Below are 17,031 nucleotides of genomic sequence, written 5' to 3'. Positions count from 1 at the left end.
GCACACTGGGGACCTGAGGCCGCCTGGGGGCGCTCCCCCACAGCCACCAGGCCTGGCCCTGCACTGCCTAAGGGAGGGGCGCTCACCCCCAGCCTCTAGGGAAGCCTGAGCCCCCTCGGGCCAGGGCTGCTCCCCGCCACGCCACCCACTCAGGGCTGCCTGAGCACTGCCGGGTGAGGGGCGCTCACCCACAGGACCCAGAGCAGCCTGAGCGCTGGGGGGCTGAGGGTGCTCCCCCGCAGGAACCCTGGACAATGAGCTCAGGTGGGAGAGGGGCGCTCGCCCACAGGGCTCAGAGTCCAGGTCACCTTTTGCAGAGGATCCCTGGGCCCCTTGTCCCCAGTTACCTGGGCCAGGGTGGGACAGTGGCGCCCTCTCACTGGTCTCAGCAGTGCCTCCAAGATGGAGGGGAGATGTCCTTTGCCAAATGTCCCACCATCCTGCCCAGGAGGAGGGCGCGGCTCCTGATCCAGAGGTCCCACAGGGTTCTTCCCTGGGGCCAAGATAGCGCCTGGTGGCGCTTGCCTGCTGTCCGGGCCCCAGTGGAGATGTGCTCACAGCCTGGGAAATTGGCCCTGCATCCACTGGTCCCCGGGACCTCCGCAATCCCGGGCGCGTGCCAGGCGTGCAGGGGAGCACAGCCCCAGGGGCAGAAAGGCCAAGAAATGGTGGGTCAGGCGGGATGGATCCCGGTCCTTGGGTGTGCCCTTGGAGTTGAGATGCCCTCACGGTGAGTATTCTTGGGCTCGCAGGTTTTGTGGACCAGCGTGCCTGAAGGGCCACAGCAAAGGCCAAAGGCCCAGCAGAGTGTGGGCCAAGAGCAAGTGTCCGCGGTGCCCTCCATGTTTCCCAGGTGGCCTTGACAGGGACGCTTCACCCCTCAGGCCAAAGAGGGTGTCCCAGCCTGGGAGGGAGTGACCCCAGCACCCACACAGTGCGCTCCCCAGGCACCATGGGGCATTGGAGTTCTGAGGAGCCTGGGCCCTGGCGGGCCAGGGGCGCTCACCACCTGGCCCAGGGCAGACAGAACACTGGGGAGGGAGGGGCACCACCCGCGCAGGCCCCAGAGGAGACCCCCTGAGCACTGCTGGGCGAGGGGCGCTCACCCACAGGACCCAGAGGGGACTGAGCCCTGGGCGGGGGGCGCGGGGGGGGGGCGCTGGGCCTCAGGACACAGGGGAGCCTGGGGACCTGCGGGGGAGGGGCGGTCACCCGCAAGCCCCAGAGCTCACTGGTCCTTAGGGCTCCTGGGGGGCTCACCCAGGAGACCCGGGCGCACCGAGGACCCTCGGGCGAGGGGCGCTCACCCGCAGGCCCCCGGAGGACAGGGAAGCCTCCTGGGCCCCCACCCCCACCCCCGCAAGACAGGCGCTTGCCTGCCCGCAGGACCCTGAGGACACTGGGCGCCGATGGGCGAGGGGCGCTCACCCAAAGGCCGCAGTGCAGCAGCAATGCCAGTGTCCCAGGAGCCCTCCCCAAGCAGGATCTTGGGGACAGGGAACAGGGCTGGGACCCGCGGTGGGGACCTCGCACCCGCAGAACCCCCAAGAGCACACTGAGCACTGCAGGGCGAGGGGCGCTCACCAGCATGGCCCAGAGCACACTGGGGACCTGAGGCCGCCTGGGGGCGCTCCCCCACAGCCACCAGGCCTGGCCCTGCACTGCCTAAGGGAGGAGCGCTCACCCCCAGCCTCTAGGGAAGCCTGAGCCCCCTCGGCCCAGGGCTGCTCCCCGCCACGCCACGCACTCAGGGCTGCCTGAGCACTGCCGGGTGAGGGGCGCTCACCCACAGGACCAGAGCAGCCTGAGCGCTGGGGGGCTGAGGGTGCTCCCCCGCAGGAACCCTGGACAATGAGCTCAGGTGGGAGAGGGGCGCTCGCCCACAGGGCTCAGAGTCCAGGTCACCTTTTGCAGAGGATCCCTGGGCCCCTTGTCCCCAGTTACCTGGGCCAGGGTGGGACAGTGGCGCCCTCTCACTGGTCTCAGCAGTGCCTCCAAGATGGAGGGGAGATGTCCTTTGCCAAATGTCCCACCATCCTCCCCAGGAGGAGGGCGCGGCTCCTGATCCAGAGGTCCCACAGGGTTCTTCCCTGGGGCCAAGATAGCGCCTGGTGGCGCTTGCCTGCTGTCCGGGCCCCAGTGGAGATGTGCTCACAGCCTGGGAAATTGGCCCTGCATCCACTGGTCCCCGGGACCTCCGCAATCCCGGGCGCGTGCCAGGCGTGCAGGGGAGCACAGCCCCAGGGGCAGAAAGGCCAAGAAATGGTGGGTCAGGCGGGATGGATCCCGGTCCTTGGGTGTGCCCTTGGAGTTGAGATGCCCTCACGGTGAGTATTCTTGGGCTCGCAGGTTTTGTGGACCAGCGTGCCTGAAGGGCCACAGCAAAGGCCAAAGGCCCAGCAGAGTGTGGGCCAAGAGCAAGTGTCCGCGGTGCCCTCCATGTTTCCCAGGTGGCCTTGACAGGGACGCTTCACCCCTCAGGCCAAAGAGGGTGTCCCAGCCTGGGAGGGAGTGACCCCAGCACCCACACAGTGCGCTCCCCAGGCACCATGGGGCATTGGAGTTCTGAGGAGCCTGGGCCCTGGCGGGCCAGGGGCGCTCACCACCTGGCCCAGGGCAGACAGAACACTGGGGAGGGAGGGGCACCACCCGCGCAGGCCCCAGAGGAGACCCCCTGAGCACTGCTGGGCGAGGGGCGCTCACCCACAGGACCCAGAGGGGACTGAGCCCTGGGCGGGGGGCGCGGGGGGGGGGCGCTGGGCCTCAGGACACAGGGGAGCCTGGGGACCTGCGGGGGAGGGGCGGTCACCCGCAAGCCCCAGAGCTCACTGGTCCTTAGGGCTCCTGGGGGGCTCACCCAGGAGACCCGGGCGCACCGAGGACCCTCGGGCGAGGGGCGCTCACCCGCAGGCCCCCGGAGGACAGGGAAGCCTCCTGGGCCCCCTCCCCCACCCCCGCAAGACAGGCGCTTGCCTGCCCGCAGGACCCTGAGGACACTGGGCGCCGATGGGCGAGGGGCGCTCACCCAAAGGCCGCAGTGCAGCAGCAATGCCAGTGTCCCAGGAGCCCTCCCCAAGCAGGATCTTGGGGACAGGGAACAGGGCTGGGACCCGCGGTGGGGACCTCGCACCCGCAGCACCCCCGAGAGCACACTGAGCACTGCAGGGCGAGGGGCGCACACCAGCATGGCCCAGAGCACACTGGGGACCTGAGGCCGCCTGGGGGCGCTCCCCCACAGCCACCAGGCCTGGCCCTGCACTGCCTAAGGGAGGGGCGCTCACCCCCAGCCTCTAGGGAAGCCTGAGCCCCCTCGGGCCAGGGCTGCTCCCCGCCACGCCACCCACTCAGGGCTGCCTGAGCACTGCCGGGTGAGGGGCGCTCACCCACAGGACCCAGAGCAGCCTGAGCGCTGGGGGGCTGAGGGTGCTCCCCCGCAGGAACCCTGGACAATGAGCTCAGGTGGGAGAGGGGCGCTCGCCCACAGGGCTCAGAGTCCAGGTCACCTTTTGCAGAGGATCCCTGGGCCCCTTGTCCCCAGTTACCTGGGCCAGGGTGGGACAGTGGCGCCCTCTCACTGGTCTCAGCAGTGCCTCCAAGATGGAGGGGAGATGTCCTTTGCCAAATGTCCCACCCTCCTGCCCAGGAGGAGGGCGCGGCTCCTGATCCAGAGGTCCCACAGGGTTCTTCCCTGGGGCCAAGATAGCACCTGGTGGCGCTTGCCTGCTGTCCGGGGCCCCAGTGGAGATGTGCTCACAGCCTGGGAAATTGGCCCTGCATCCACTGGTCCCAGGGACCTCCGCAATCCCGGGCGCGTGCCAGGCGTGCAGGGGAGCACAGCCCCAGGGGCAGAAAGGCCAAGAAATGGTGGGTCAGGCGGGATGGATCCCGGTCCTTGGGTGTGCCCTTGGAGTTGAGATGCCCTCACGGTGAGTATTCTTGGGCTCGCAGGTTTTGTGGACCAGCGTGCCTGAAGGGCCACAGCAAAGGCCAAAGGCCCAGCAGAGTGTGGGCCAAGAGCAAGTGTCCGCGGTGCCCTCCATGTTTCCCAGGTGGCCTTGACAGGGACGCTTCACCCCTCAGGCCAAAGAGGGTGTCCCAGCCTGGGAGGGAGTGACCCCAGCACCCACACAGTGCGCTCCCCAGGCACCATGGGGCATTGGAGTTCTGAGGAGCCTGGGCCCTGGCGGGCCAGGGGCGCTCACCACCTGGCCCAGGGCAGACAGAACACTGGGGAGGGAGGGGCACCACCCCCGCAGGCCCCAGAGGAGACTCCCTGAGCACTGCTGGGCGAGGGGCGCTCACCCACAGGACCCAGAGGGGACTGAGCCCTGGGCGGGGGGCGCGGGGGGGGGCGCTGGGCCTCAGGACACAGGGGAGCCTGGGGACCTGCGGGGGAGGGGCGGTCACCCGCAAGCCCCAGAGCTCACTGGTCCTTAGGGCTCCTGGGGGGCTCACCCAGGAGACCCGGGCGCACCGAGGACCCTCGGGCGAGGGGCGCTCACCCGCAGGCCCCCGGAGGACAGGGAAGCCTCCTGGGCCCCCACCCCCACCCCCCAAGACAGGCGCTTGCCTGCCCGCAGGACCCTGAGGACACTGGGCGCCGATGGGCGAGGGGCGCTCACCCAAAGGCCGCAGTGCAGCAGCAATGCCAGTGTCCCAGGAGCCCTCCCCAAGCAGGATCTTGGGGACAGGGAACAGGGCTGGGACCCGCGGTGGGGACCTCGCACCCGCAGAACCCCCAAGAGCACACTGAGCACTGCAGGGCGAGGGGCGCTCACCAGCATGGCCCAGAGCACACTGGGGACCTGAGGCCGCCTGGGGGCGCTCCCCCACAGCCACCAGGCCTGGCCCTGCACTGCCTAAGGGAGGGGCGCTCACCCCCAGCCTCTAGGGAAGCCTGAGCCCCCTCGGCCCAGGGCTGCTCCCCGCCACGCCACCCACTCAGGGCTGCCTGAGCACTGCCGGGTGAGGGGCGCTCACCCACAGGACCCAGAGCAGCCTGAGCGCTGGGGGGCTGAGGGTGCTCCCCCGCAGGAACCCTGGACAATGAGCTCAGGTGGGAGAGGGGCGCTCGCCCACAGGGCTCAGAGTCCAGGTCACCTTTTGCAGAGGATCCCTGGGCCCCTTGTCCCCAGTTACCTGGGCCAGGGTGGGACAGTGGCGCCCTCTCACTGGTCTCAGCAGTGCCTCCAAGATGGAGGGGAGATGTCCTTTGCCAAATGTCCCACCATCCTGCCCAGGAGGAGGGCGCGGCTCCTGATCCAGAGGTCCCACAGGGTTCTTCCCTGGGGCCAAGATAGCGCCTGGTGGCGCTTGCCTGCTGTCCGGGCCCCAGTGGAGATGTGCTCACAGCCTGGGAAATTGGCCCTGCATCCACTGGTCCCCGGGACCTCCGCAATCCCGGGCGCGTGCCAGGCGTGCAGGGGAGCACAGCCCCAGGGGCAGAAAGGCCAAGAAATGGTGGGTCAGGCGGGATGGATCCCGGTCCTTGGGTGTGCCCTTGGAGTTGAGATGCCCTCACGGTGAGTATTCTTGGGCTCGCAGGTTTTGTGGACCAGCGTGCCTGAAGGGCCACAGCAAAGGCCAAAGGCCCAGCAGAGTGTGGGCCAAGAGCAAGTGTCCGCGGTGCCCTCCATGTTTCCCAGGTGGCCTTGACAGGGACGCTTCACCCCTCAGGCCAAAGAGGGTGTCCCAGCCTGGGAGGGAGTGACCCCAGCACCCACACAGTGCGCTCCCCAGGCACCATGGGGCATTGGAGTTCTGAGGAGCCTGGGCCCTGGCGGGCCAGGGGCGCTCACCACCTGGCCCAGGGCAGACAGAACACTGGGGAGGGAGGGGCACCACCCGCGCAGGCCCCAGAGGAGACCCCCTGAGCACTGCTGGGCGAGGGGCGCTCACCCACAGGACCCAGAGGGGACTGAGCCCTGGGCGGGGGGCGCGGGGGGGGGGCGCTGGGCCTCAGGACACAGGGGAGCCTGGGGACCTGCGGGGGAGGGGCGGTCACCCGCAAGCCCCAGAGCTCACTGGTCCTTAGGGCTCCTGGGGGGCTCACCCAGGAGACCCGGGCGCACCGAGGACCCTCGGGCGAGGGGCGCTCACCCGCAGGCCCCCGGAGGACAGGGAAGCCTCCTGGGCCCCCACCCCCACCCCCGCAAGACAGGCGCTTGCCTGCCCGCAGGACCCTGAGGACACTGGGCGCCGATGGGCGAGGGGCGCTCACCCAAAGGCCGCAGTGCAGCAGCAATGCCAGTGTCCCAGGAGCCCTCCCCAAGCAGGATCTTGGGGACAGGGAACAGGGCTGGGACCCGCGGTGGGGACCTCGCACCCGCAGAACCCCCAAGAGCACACTGAGCACTGCAGGGCGAGGGGCGCTCACCAGCATGGCCCAGAGCACACTGGGGACCTGAGGCCGCCTGGGGGCGCTCCCCCACAGCCACCAGGCCTGGCCCTGCACTGCCTAAGGGAGGGGCGCTCACCCCCAGCCTCTAGGGAAGCCTGAGCCCCCTCGGCCCAGGGCTGCTCCCCGCCACGCCACCCACTCAGGGCTGCCTGAGCACTGCCGGGTGAGGGGCGCTCACCCACAGGACCAGAGCAGCCTGAGCGCTGGGGGGCTGAGGGTGCTCCCCCGCAGGAACCCTGGACAATGAGCTCAGGTGGGAGAGGGGCGCTCGCCCACAGGGCTCAGAGTCCAGGTCACCTTTTGCAGAGGATCCCTGGGCCCCTTGTCCCCAGTTACCTGGGCCAGGGTGGGACAGTGGCGCCCTCTCACTGGTCTCAGCAGTGCCTCCAAGATGGAGGGGAGATGTCCTTTGCCAAATGTCCCACCATCCTCCCCAGGAGGAGGGCGCGGCTCCTGATCCAGAGGTCCCACAGGGTTCTTCCCTGGGGCCAAGATAGCGCCTGGTGGCGCTTGCCTGCTGTCCGGGCCCCAGTGGAGATGTGCTCACAGCCTGGGAAATTGGCCCTGCATCCACTGGTCCCCGGGACCTCCGCAATCCCGGGCGCGTGCCAGGCGTGCAGGGGAGCACAGCCCCAGGGGCAGAAAGGCCAAGAAATGGTGGGTCAGGCGGGATGGATCCCGGTCCTTGGGTGTGCCCTTGGAGTTGAGATGCCCTCACGGTGAGTATTCTTGGGCTCGCAGGTTTTGTGGACCAGCGTGCCTGAAGGGCCACAGCAAAGGCCAAAGGCCCAGCAGAGTGTGGGCCAAGAGCAAGTGTCCGCGGTGCCCTCCATGTTTCCCAGGTGGCCTTGACAGGGACGCTTCACCCCTCAGGCCAAAGAGGGTGTCCCAGCCTGGGAGGGAGTGACCCCAGCACCCACACAGTGCGCTCCCCAGGCACCATGGGGCATTGGAGTTCTGAGGAGCCTGGGCCCTGGCGGGCCAGGGGCGCTCACCACCTGGCCCAGGGCAGACAGAACACTGGGGAGGGAGGGGCACCACCCGCGCAGGCCCCAGAGGAGACCCCCTGAGCACTGCTGGGCGAGGGGCGCTCACCCACAGGACCCAGAGGGGACTGAGCCCTGGGCGGGGGGCGCGGGGGGGGGCGCTGGGCCTCAGGACACAGGGGAGCCTGGGGACCTGCGGGGGAGGGGCGGTCACCCGCAAGCCCCAGAGCTCACTGGTCCTTAGGGCTCCTGGGGGGCTCACCCAGGAGACCCGGGCGCACCGAGGACCCTCGGGCGAGGGGCGCTCACCCGCAGGCCCCCGGAGGACAGGGAAGCCTCCTGGGCCCCCACCCCCACCCCCGCAAGACAGGCGCTTGCCTGCCCGCAGGACCCTGAGGACACTGGGCGCCGATGGGCGAGGGGCGCTCACCCAAAGGCCGCAGTGCAGCAGCAATGCCAGTGTCACAGGAGCCCTCCCCAAGCAGGATCTTGGGGACAGGGAACAGGGCTGGGACCCGCGGTGGGGACCTCGCACCCGCAGCACCCCCAAGAGCACACTGAGCACTGCAGGGCGAGGGGCGCACACCAGCATGGCCCAGAGCACACTGGGGACCTGAGGCCGCCTGGGGGCGCTCCCCCACAGCCACCAGGCCTGGCCCTGCACTGCCTAAGGGAGGGGCGCTCACCCCCAGCCTCTAGGGAAGCCTGAGCCCCCTCGGGCCAGGGCTGCTCCCCGCCACGCCACCCACTCAGGGCTGCCTGAGCACTGCCGGGTGAGGGGCGCTCACCCACAGGACCCAGAGCAGCCTGAGCGCTGGGGGGCTGAGGGTGCTCCCCCGCAGGAACCCTGGACAATGAGCTCAGGTGGGAGAGGGGCGCTCGCCCACAGGGCTCAGAGTCCAGGTCACCTTTTGCAGAGGATCCCTGGGCCCCTTGTCCCCAGTTACCTGGGCCAGGGTGGGACAGTGGCGCCCTCTCACTGGTCTCAGCAGTGCCTCCAAGATGGAGGGGAGATGTCCTTTGCCAAATGTCCCACCATCCTGCCCAGGAGGAGGGCGCGGCTCCTGATCCAGAGGTCCCACAGGGTTCTTCCCTGGGGCCAAGATAGCACCTGGTGGCGCTTGCCTGCTGTCCGGGGCCCCAGTGGAGATGTGCTCACAGCCTGGGAAATTGGCCCTGCATCCACTGGTCCCAGGGACCTCCGCAATCCCGGGCGCGTGCCAGGCGTGCAGGGGAGCACAGCCCCAGGGGCAGAAAGGCCAAGAAATGGTGGGTCAGGCGGGATGGATCCCGGTCCTTGGGTGTGCCCTTGGAGTTGAGATGCCCTCACGGTGAGTATTCTTGGGCTCGCAGGTTTTGTGGACCAGCGTGCCTGAAGGGCCACAGCAAAGGCCAAAGGCCCAGCAGAGTGTGGGCCAAGAGCAAGTGTCCGCGGTGCCCTCCATGTTTCCCAGGTGGCCTTGACAGGGACGCTTCACCCCTCAGGCCAAAGAGGGTGTCCCAGCCTGGGAGGGAGTGACCCCAGCACCCACACAGTGCGCTCCCCAGGCACCATGGGGCATTGGAGTTCTGAGGAGCCTGGGCCCTGGCGGGCCAGGGGCGCTCACCACCTGGCCCAGGGCAGACAGAACACTGGGGAGGGAGGGGCACCACCCGCGCAGGCCCCAGAGGAGACCCCCTGAGCACTGCTGGGCGAGGGGCGCTCACCCACAGGACCCAGAGGGGACTGAGCCCTGGGCGGGGGGCGCGGGGGGGGGCGCTGGGCCTCAGGACACAGGGGAGCCTGGGGACCTGCGGGGGAGGGGCGGTCACCCGCAAGCCCCAGAGCTCACTGGTCCTTAGGGCTCCTGGGGGGCTCACCCAGGAGACCCGGGCGCACCGAGGACCCTCGGGCGAGGGGCGCTCACCCGCAGGCCCCCGGAGGACAGGGAAGCCTCCTGGGCCCCCACCCCCACCCCCGCAAGACAGGCGCTTGCCTGCCCGCAGGACCCTGAGGACACTGGGCGCCGATGGGCGAGGGGCGCTCACCCAAAGGCCGCAGTGCAGCAGCAATGCCAGTGTCCCAGGAGCCCTCCCCAAGCAGGATCTTGGGGACAGGGAACAGGGCTGGGACCCGCGGTGGGGACCTCGCACCCGCAGCACCCCTGAGAGCACACTGAGCACTGCAGGGCGAGGGGCGCTCACCAGCATGGCCCAGAGCACACTGGGGACCTGAGGCCGCCTGGGGGCGCTCCCCCACAGCCACCAGGCCTGGCCCTGCACTGCCTAAGGGAGGGGCGCTCACCCCCAGCCTCTAGGGAAGCCTGAGCCCCCTCGGGCCAGGGCTGCTCCCCGCCACGCCACCCACTCAGGGCTGCCTGAGCACTGCCGGGTGAGGGGCGCTCACCCACAGGACCCAGAGCAGCCTGAGCGCTGGGGGGCTGAGGGTGCTCCCCCGCAGGAACCCTGGACAATGAGCTCAGGTGGGAGAGGGGCGCTCGCCCACAGGGCTCAGAGTCCAGGTCACCTTTTGCAGAGGATCCCTGGGCCCCTTGTCCCCAGTTACCTGGGCCAGGGTGGGACAGTGGCGCCCTCTCACTGGTCTCAGCAGTGCCTCCAAGATGGAGGGGAGATGTCCTTTGCCAAATGTCCCACCATCCTGCCCAGGAGGAGGGCGCGGCTCCTGATCCAGAGGTCCCACAGGGTTCTTCCCTGGGGCCAAGATAGCACCTGGTGGCGCTTGCCTGCTGTCCGGGGCCCCAGTGGAGATGTGCTCACAGCCTGGGAAATTGGCCCTGCATCCACTGGTCCCCGGGACCTCCGCAATCCCGGGCGCGTGCCAGGCGTGCAGGGGAGCACAGCCCCAGGGGCAGAAAGGCCAAGAAATGGTGGGTCAGGCGGGATGGATCCCGGTCCTTGGGTGTGCCCTTGGAGTTGAGATGCCCTCACGGTGAGTATTCTTGGGCTCGCAGGTTTTGTGGACCAGCGTGCCTGAAGGGCCACAGCAAAGGCCAAAGGCCCAGTAGAGTGTGGGCCAAGAGCAAGTGTCCGCGGTGCCCTCCATGTTTCCCAGGTGGCCTTGACAGGGACGCTTCACCCCTCAGGCCAAAGAGGGTGTCCCAGCCTGGGAGGGAGTGACCCCAGCACCCACACAGTGCGCTCCCCAGGCACCATGGGGCATTGGAGTTCTGAGGAGCCTGGGCCCTGGCGGGCCAGGGGCGCTCACCACCTGGCCCAGGGCAGACAGAACACTGGGGAGGGAGGGGCACCACCCGCGCAGGCCCCAGAGGAGACCCCCTGAGCACTGCTGGGCGAGGGGCGCTCACCCACAGGACCCAGAGGGGACTGAGCCCTGGGCGGGGGGCGCGGGGGGGGGGGCGCTGGGCCTCAGGACACAGGGGAGCCTGGGGACCTGCGGGGGAGGGGCGGTCACCCGCAAGCCCCAGAGCTCACTGGTCCTTAGGGCTCCTGGGGGGCTCACCCAGGAGACCCGGGCGCACCGAGGACCCTCGGGCGAGGGGCGCTCACCCGCAGGCCCCCGGAGGACAGGGAAGCCTCCTGGGTCCCCACCCCCACCCCCCAAGACAGGCGCTTGCCTGCCCGCAGGACCCTGAGGACACTGGGCGCCGATGGGCGAGGGGCGCTCACCCAAAGGCCGCAGTGCAGCAGCAATGCCAGTGTCCCAGGAGCCCTCCCCAAGCAGGATCTTGGGGACAGGGAACAGGGCTGGGACCCGCGGTGGGGACCTCGCACCCGCAGCACCCCCAAGAGCACACTGAGCACTGCAGGGCGAGGGGCGCACACCAGCATGGCCCAGAGCACACTGGGGACCTGAGGCCGCCTGGGGGCGCTCCCCCACAGCCACCAGGCCTGGCCCTGCACTGCCTAAGGGAGGGGCGCTCACCCCCAGCCTCTAGGGAAGCCTGAGCCCTCTTGGCCCAGGGCTGCTCCCCGACCCGCCACCCACTCAGGGCTGCCTGAGCATTGCCAGGAGAGGGGCGCTCACCCACAGGACCCAGAGCAGCCTGAGTGCTGGGGGGCTGAGGGTGCTCCCCCGCAGGAACCCTGGACAATGAGCTCAGGTGGGAGAGGGGCGCTCGCCCACAGGGCTCAGAGTCCAGGTCACCTTTTGCAGAGGATCCCTCGGCCCTGTGTCCCCATTTACCTGGGTCAGGGTGGGACAGTGGCGCCCTCTCACTGGTCTCAGCAGTGCCTCCAAGATGGAGGGGAGATGTCCTTTGCCAAATGTCCCACCATCCTGCCCAGGAGGAGGGCGCGGCTCCTGATCCAGAGGTCCCACAGGGTTCTTCCCTGGGGCCAAAATAGCACCTGGTGGCGCTTGCCTGCTGTCCGGGGCCCCAGTGGAGATGTGCTCACAGCCTGGGAAATTGGCCCTGCATCCACTGGTCCCAGGGACCTCCGCAATCCCGGGCACGTGCCAGGCGTGCACGGGAGCACAGCCCCAGGGGCAGAAAGGCCAAGAATTGGTGAGTCAGGCGGGATGGATCCCGGTCCTTGGGTGTGCCCTTGGAGTTGAGATGCCCTCACGGTGAGTATTCTTGGGCTCGCAGGTTTTGTGGACCAGCGTGCCTGAAGGGCCACAGCAAAGGCCAAAGGCCCAGCAGAGTGTGGGTCAAGAGCAAGTGTCCGCGGTGCCCTCCAAGTTTCCCAGGTGGCCTTGACAGGGACGCTTCACCCCTCAGGCCAAAGAGGGTGTCCCAGCCTGGGAGGGAGTGACGCCTGCACCCACACAGTGCGCTCCCCAGGCACCAGGGGGCATTGGAGTTCAGAGGAGCCTGGGCCCTGGCGGGCCAGGGGCGCTCACCACCTGGCCCATGGCAGACAGAGCACTGGGGAGGGAGGGGCACCACCCGCGCAGGCCCCAGAGGAGACTCCCTGGGCACTGCTGGGCGAGGGGCGACACCCACAGGACCCAGAGGGGACTGAGCCCTGGGCGGACGGGCGCTGGCCTCAGGACACAGGGGAGCCTGGGGACCTGCGGGGGAGGGGCGGTCACCCGCAAGCCCCAGAGCTCACTGGTCCTTAGGGCTCCTGGGGGGCTCACCCAGGAGACCCGGGCGCACCGAGGACCCTCGGGCGAGGGGCGCTCACCCGCAGGCCCCCGGAGGACAGGGAAGCCTCCTGGGCCCCCACCCCCACCCCCCAAGACAGGCGCTTGCCTGCCCGCAGGACCCTGAGGACACTGGGCGCCGATGGGCGAGGGGCGCTCACCCAAAGGCCGCAGTGCAGCAGCAATGCCAGTGTCCCAGGAGCCCTCCCCAAGCAGGATCTTGGGGACAGGGAACAGGGCTGGGACCCGCGGTGGGGACCTCGCACCCGCAGAACCCCCAAGAGCACACTGAGCACTGCAGGGCGAGGGGCGCTCACCAGCATGGCCCAGAGCACACTGGGGACCTGAGGCCGCCTGGGGGCGCTCCCCCACAGCCACCAGGCCTGGCCCTGCACTGCCTAAGGGAGGGGCGCTCACCCCCAGCCTCTAGGGAAGCCTGAGCCCCCTCGGGCCAGGGCTGCTCCCCGCCAGGCCACCCACTCAGGGCTGCCTGAGCACTGCCGGGTGAGGGGCGCTCACCCACAGGACCCAGAGCAGCCTGAGCGCTGGGGGGCTGAGGGTGCTCCCCCGCAGGAACCCTGGACAATGAGCTCAGGTGGGAGAGGGGCGCTCGCCCACAGGGCTCAGAGTCCAGGTCACCTTTTGCAGAGGATCCCTTGGCCCCTTGGCCCCAGTTACCTGGGCCAGGGTGGGACAGTGGCGCCCTCTCACTGGTCTCAGCAGTGCCTCCAAGATGGAGGGGAGATGTCCTTTGCCAAATGTCCCACCATCCTGCCCAGGAGGAGGGCGCGGCTCCTGATCCAGAGGTCCCACAGGGTTCTTCCCTGGGGCCAAGATAGCGCCTGGTGGCGCTTGCCTGCTGTCCGGGGCCCCAGTGGAGATGTGCTCACAGCCTGGGAAATTGGCCCTGCATCCACGGGTCCCCGGGACCTCCGCAATCCCGGGCGCGTGCCAGGCGTGCAGGGGTGCACAGCCCCAGGGGCAGAAAGGCCAAGAAATGGTGGGTCAGGCGGGATGGATCCCGGTCCTTGGGTGTGCCCTTGGAGTTGAGATGCCCTCAAGGTGAGTATTCTTGGGCTCGCAGGTTTTGTGGACCAGCGTGCCTGAAGGGCCACAGCAAAGGCCAAAGGCCCAGCAGAGTGTGGGCCAAGAGCAAGTGTCCGCGGTGCCCTCCATGTTTCCCAGGTGGCCTTGACAGGGACGCTTCACCCCTCAGGCCAAAGAGGGTGTCCCAGCCTGGGAGGGAGTGACCCCAGCACCCACACAGTGCGCTCCCCAGGCACCATGGGGCATTGGAGTTCTGAGGAGCCTGGGCCCTGGCGGGACAGGGGCGCTCACCACCTGGCCCAGGGCAGACAGAACACTGGGGAGGGAGGGGCACCACCCGCGCAGGCCCCAGAGGAGACCCCCTGAGCACTGCTGGGCGAGGGGCGCTCACCCACAGGACCCAGAGGGGACTGAGCCCTGGGCGGGGGGCGCGGGGGGGGGCGCTGGGCCTCAGGACACAGGGGAGCCTGGGGACCTGCGGGGGAGGGGCGGTCACCCGCAAGCCCCAGAGCTCACTGGTCCTTAGGGCTCCTGGGGGGCTCACCCAGGAGACCCGGGCGCACCGAGGACCCTCGGGCGAGGGGCGCTCACCCGCAGGCCCCCGGAGGACAGGGAAGCCTCCTGGGCCCCCACCCCCACCCCCGCAAGACAGGCGCTTGCCTGCCTGCAGGACCCTGAGGACACTGGGCGCCGATGGGCGAGGGGCGCTCACCCAAAGGCCGCAGTGCAGCAGCAATGCCAGTGTCCCAGGAGCCCTCCCCAAGCAGGATCTTGGGGACAGGGAACAGGGCTGGGACCCGCGGTGGGGACCTCGCACCCGCAGAACCCCCAAGAGCACACTGAGCACTGCAGGGCGAGGGGCGCTCACCAGCATGGCCCAGAGCACACTGGGGACCTGAGGCCGCCTGGGGGCGCTCCCCCACAGCCACCAGGCCTGGCCCTGCACTGCCTAAGGGAGGGGCGCTCACCCCCAGCCTCTAGGGAAGCCTGAGCCCCCTCGGGCCAGGGCTGCTCCCCGCCACGCCACCCACTCAGGGCTGCCTGAGCACTGCCGGGTGAGAGGCGCTCACCCACAGGACCCAGAGCAGCCTGAGCGCTGGGGGGCTGAGGGTGCTCCCCCGCAGGAACCCTGGACAATGAGCTCAGGTGGGAGAGGGGCGCTCGCCCACAGGGCTCAGAGTCCAGGTCACCTTTTGCAGAGGATCCCTGGGCCCCTTGTCCCCAGTTACCTGGGCCAGGGTGGGACAGTGGCGCCCTCTCACTGGTCTCAGCAGTGCCTCCAAGATGGAGGGGAGATGTCCTTTGCCAAATGTCCCACCATCCTGCCCAGGAGGAGGGCGCGGCTCCTGATCCAGAGGTCCCACAGGGTTCTTCCCTGGGGCCAAGATAGCGCCTGGTGGCGCTTGCCTGCTGTCCGGGGCCCCAGTGGAGATGTGCTCACAGCCTGGGAAATTGGCCCTGCATCCACTGGTCCCCGGGACCTCCGCAATCCCGGGCGCGTGCCAGGCGTGCAGGGGAGCACAGCCCCAGGGGCAGAAAGGCCAAGAAATGGTGGGTCAGGCGGGATGGATCCCGGTCCTTGGGTGTGCCCTTGGAGTTGAGATGCCCTCACGGTGAGTATTCTTGGGCTCGCAGGTTTTGTGGACCAGCGTGCCTGAAGGGCCACAGCAAAGGCCAAAGGCCCAGCAGAGTGTGGGCCAAGAGCAAGTGTCCGCGGTGCCCTCCATGTTTCCCAGGTGGCCTTGACAGGGACGCTTCACCCCTCAGGCCAAAGAGGGTGTCCCAGCCTGGGAGGGAGTGACCCCAGCACCCACACAGTGCGCTCCCCAGGCACCATGGGGCATTGGAGTTCTGAGGAGCCTGGGCCCTGGCGGGCCAGGGGCGCTCACCACCTGGCCCAGGGCAGACAGAACACTGGGGAGGGAGGGGCACCACCCGCGCAGGCCCCAGAGGAGACCCCCTGAGCACTGCTGGGCGAGGGGCGCTCACCCACAGGACCCAGAGGGGACTGAGCCCTGGGCGGGGGGCGCGGGGGGGGGGGCGCTGGGCCTCAGGACACAGGGGAGCCTGGGGACCTGCGGGGGAGGGGCGGTCACCCGCAAGCCCCAGAGCTCACTGGTCCTTAGGGCTCCTGGGGGGCTCACCCAGGAGACCCGGGCGCACCGAGGACCCTCGGGCGAGGGGCGCTCACCCGCAGGCCCCCGGAGGACAGGGAAGCCTCCTGGGCCCCCACCCCCACCCCCGCAAGACAGGCGCTTGCCTGCCCGCAGGACCCTGAGGACACTGGGCGCCGATGGGCGAGGGGCGCTCACCCAAAGGCCGCAGTGCAGCAGCAATGCCAGTGTCCCAGGAGCCCTCCCCAAGCAGGATCTTGGGGACAGGGAACAGGGCTGGGACCCGCGGTGGGGACCTCGCACCCGCAGCACCCCCAAGAGCACACTGAGCACTGCAGGGCGAGGGGCGCACACCAGCATGGCCCAGAGCACACTGGGGACCTGAGGCCGCCTGGGGGCGCTCCCCCACAGCCACCAGGCCTGGCCCTGCACTGCCTAAGGGAGGGGCGCTCACCCCCAGCCTCTAGGGAAGCCTGAGCCCCCTCGGGCCAGGGCTGCTCCCTGCCACGCCACCCACTCAGGGCTGCCTGAGCACTGCCGGGTGAGGGGCGCTCACCCACAGGACCCAGAGCAGCCTGAGCGCTAGGGGGCTGAGGGTGCTCCCCCGCAGGAACCCTGGACAATGAGCTCAGGTGGGAGAGGGGCGCTCGCCCACAGGGCTCAGAGTCCAGGTCACCTTTTGCAGAGGATCCCTGGGCCCCTTGTCCCCAGTTACCTGGGCCAGGGTGGGACAGTGGCGCCCTCTCACTGGTCTCAGCAGTGCCTCCAAGATGGAGGGGAGATGTCCTTTGCCAAATGTCCCACCATCCTGCCCAGGAGGAGGGCGCGGCTCCTGATCCAGAGGTCCCACAGGGTTCTTCCCTGGGGCCAAGATAGCGCCTGGTGGCGCTTGCCTGCTGTCCAGGCCCCAGTGGAGATGTGCTCACAGCCTGGGAAATTGGCCCTGCATCCACGGGTCCCCGGGACCTCCGCAATCCCGGGCGCGTGCCAGGCGTGCAGGGGTGCACAGCCCCAGGGGCAGAAAGGCCAAGAAATGGTGGGTCAGGCGGGATGGATCCCGGTCCTTGGGTGTGCCCTTGGAGTTGAGATGCCCTCAAGGTGAGTATTCTTGGGCTCGCAGGTTTTGTGGACCAGCGTGCCTGAAGGGCCACAGCAAAGGCCAAAGGCCCAGCAGAGTGTGGGCCAAGAGCAAGTGTCCGCGGTGCCCTCCATGTTTCCCAGGTGGCCTTGACAGGGACGCTTCACCCCTCAGGCCAAAGAGGGTGTCCCAGCCTGGGAGGGAGTGACCCCAGCACCCACACAGTGCGCTCCCCAGGCACCATGGGGCATTGGAGTTCTGAGGAGCCTGGGCCCTGGCGGGACAGGGGCGCTCACCACCTGGCCCAGGGCAGACAGAACACTGGGGAGGGAGGGGCACCACCCGCGCAGGCCCCA

Source organism: Spermophilus citellus, assembly GCF_964194105.1.
Source record: "Spermophilus citellus genome assembly, chromosome: 17".
Taxonomy (NCBI): domain Eukaryota; kingdom Metazoa; phylum Chordata; class Mammalia; order Rodentia; family Sciuridae; genus Spermophilus; species Spermophilus citellus.
The sequence above is the reverse complement of the archived record's forward strand: the minus strand, read 5'-3'. Positions refer to the sequence as shown.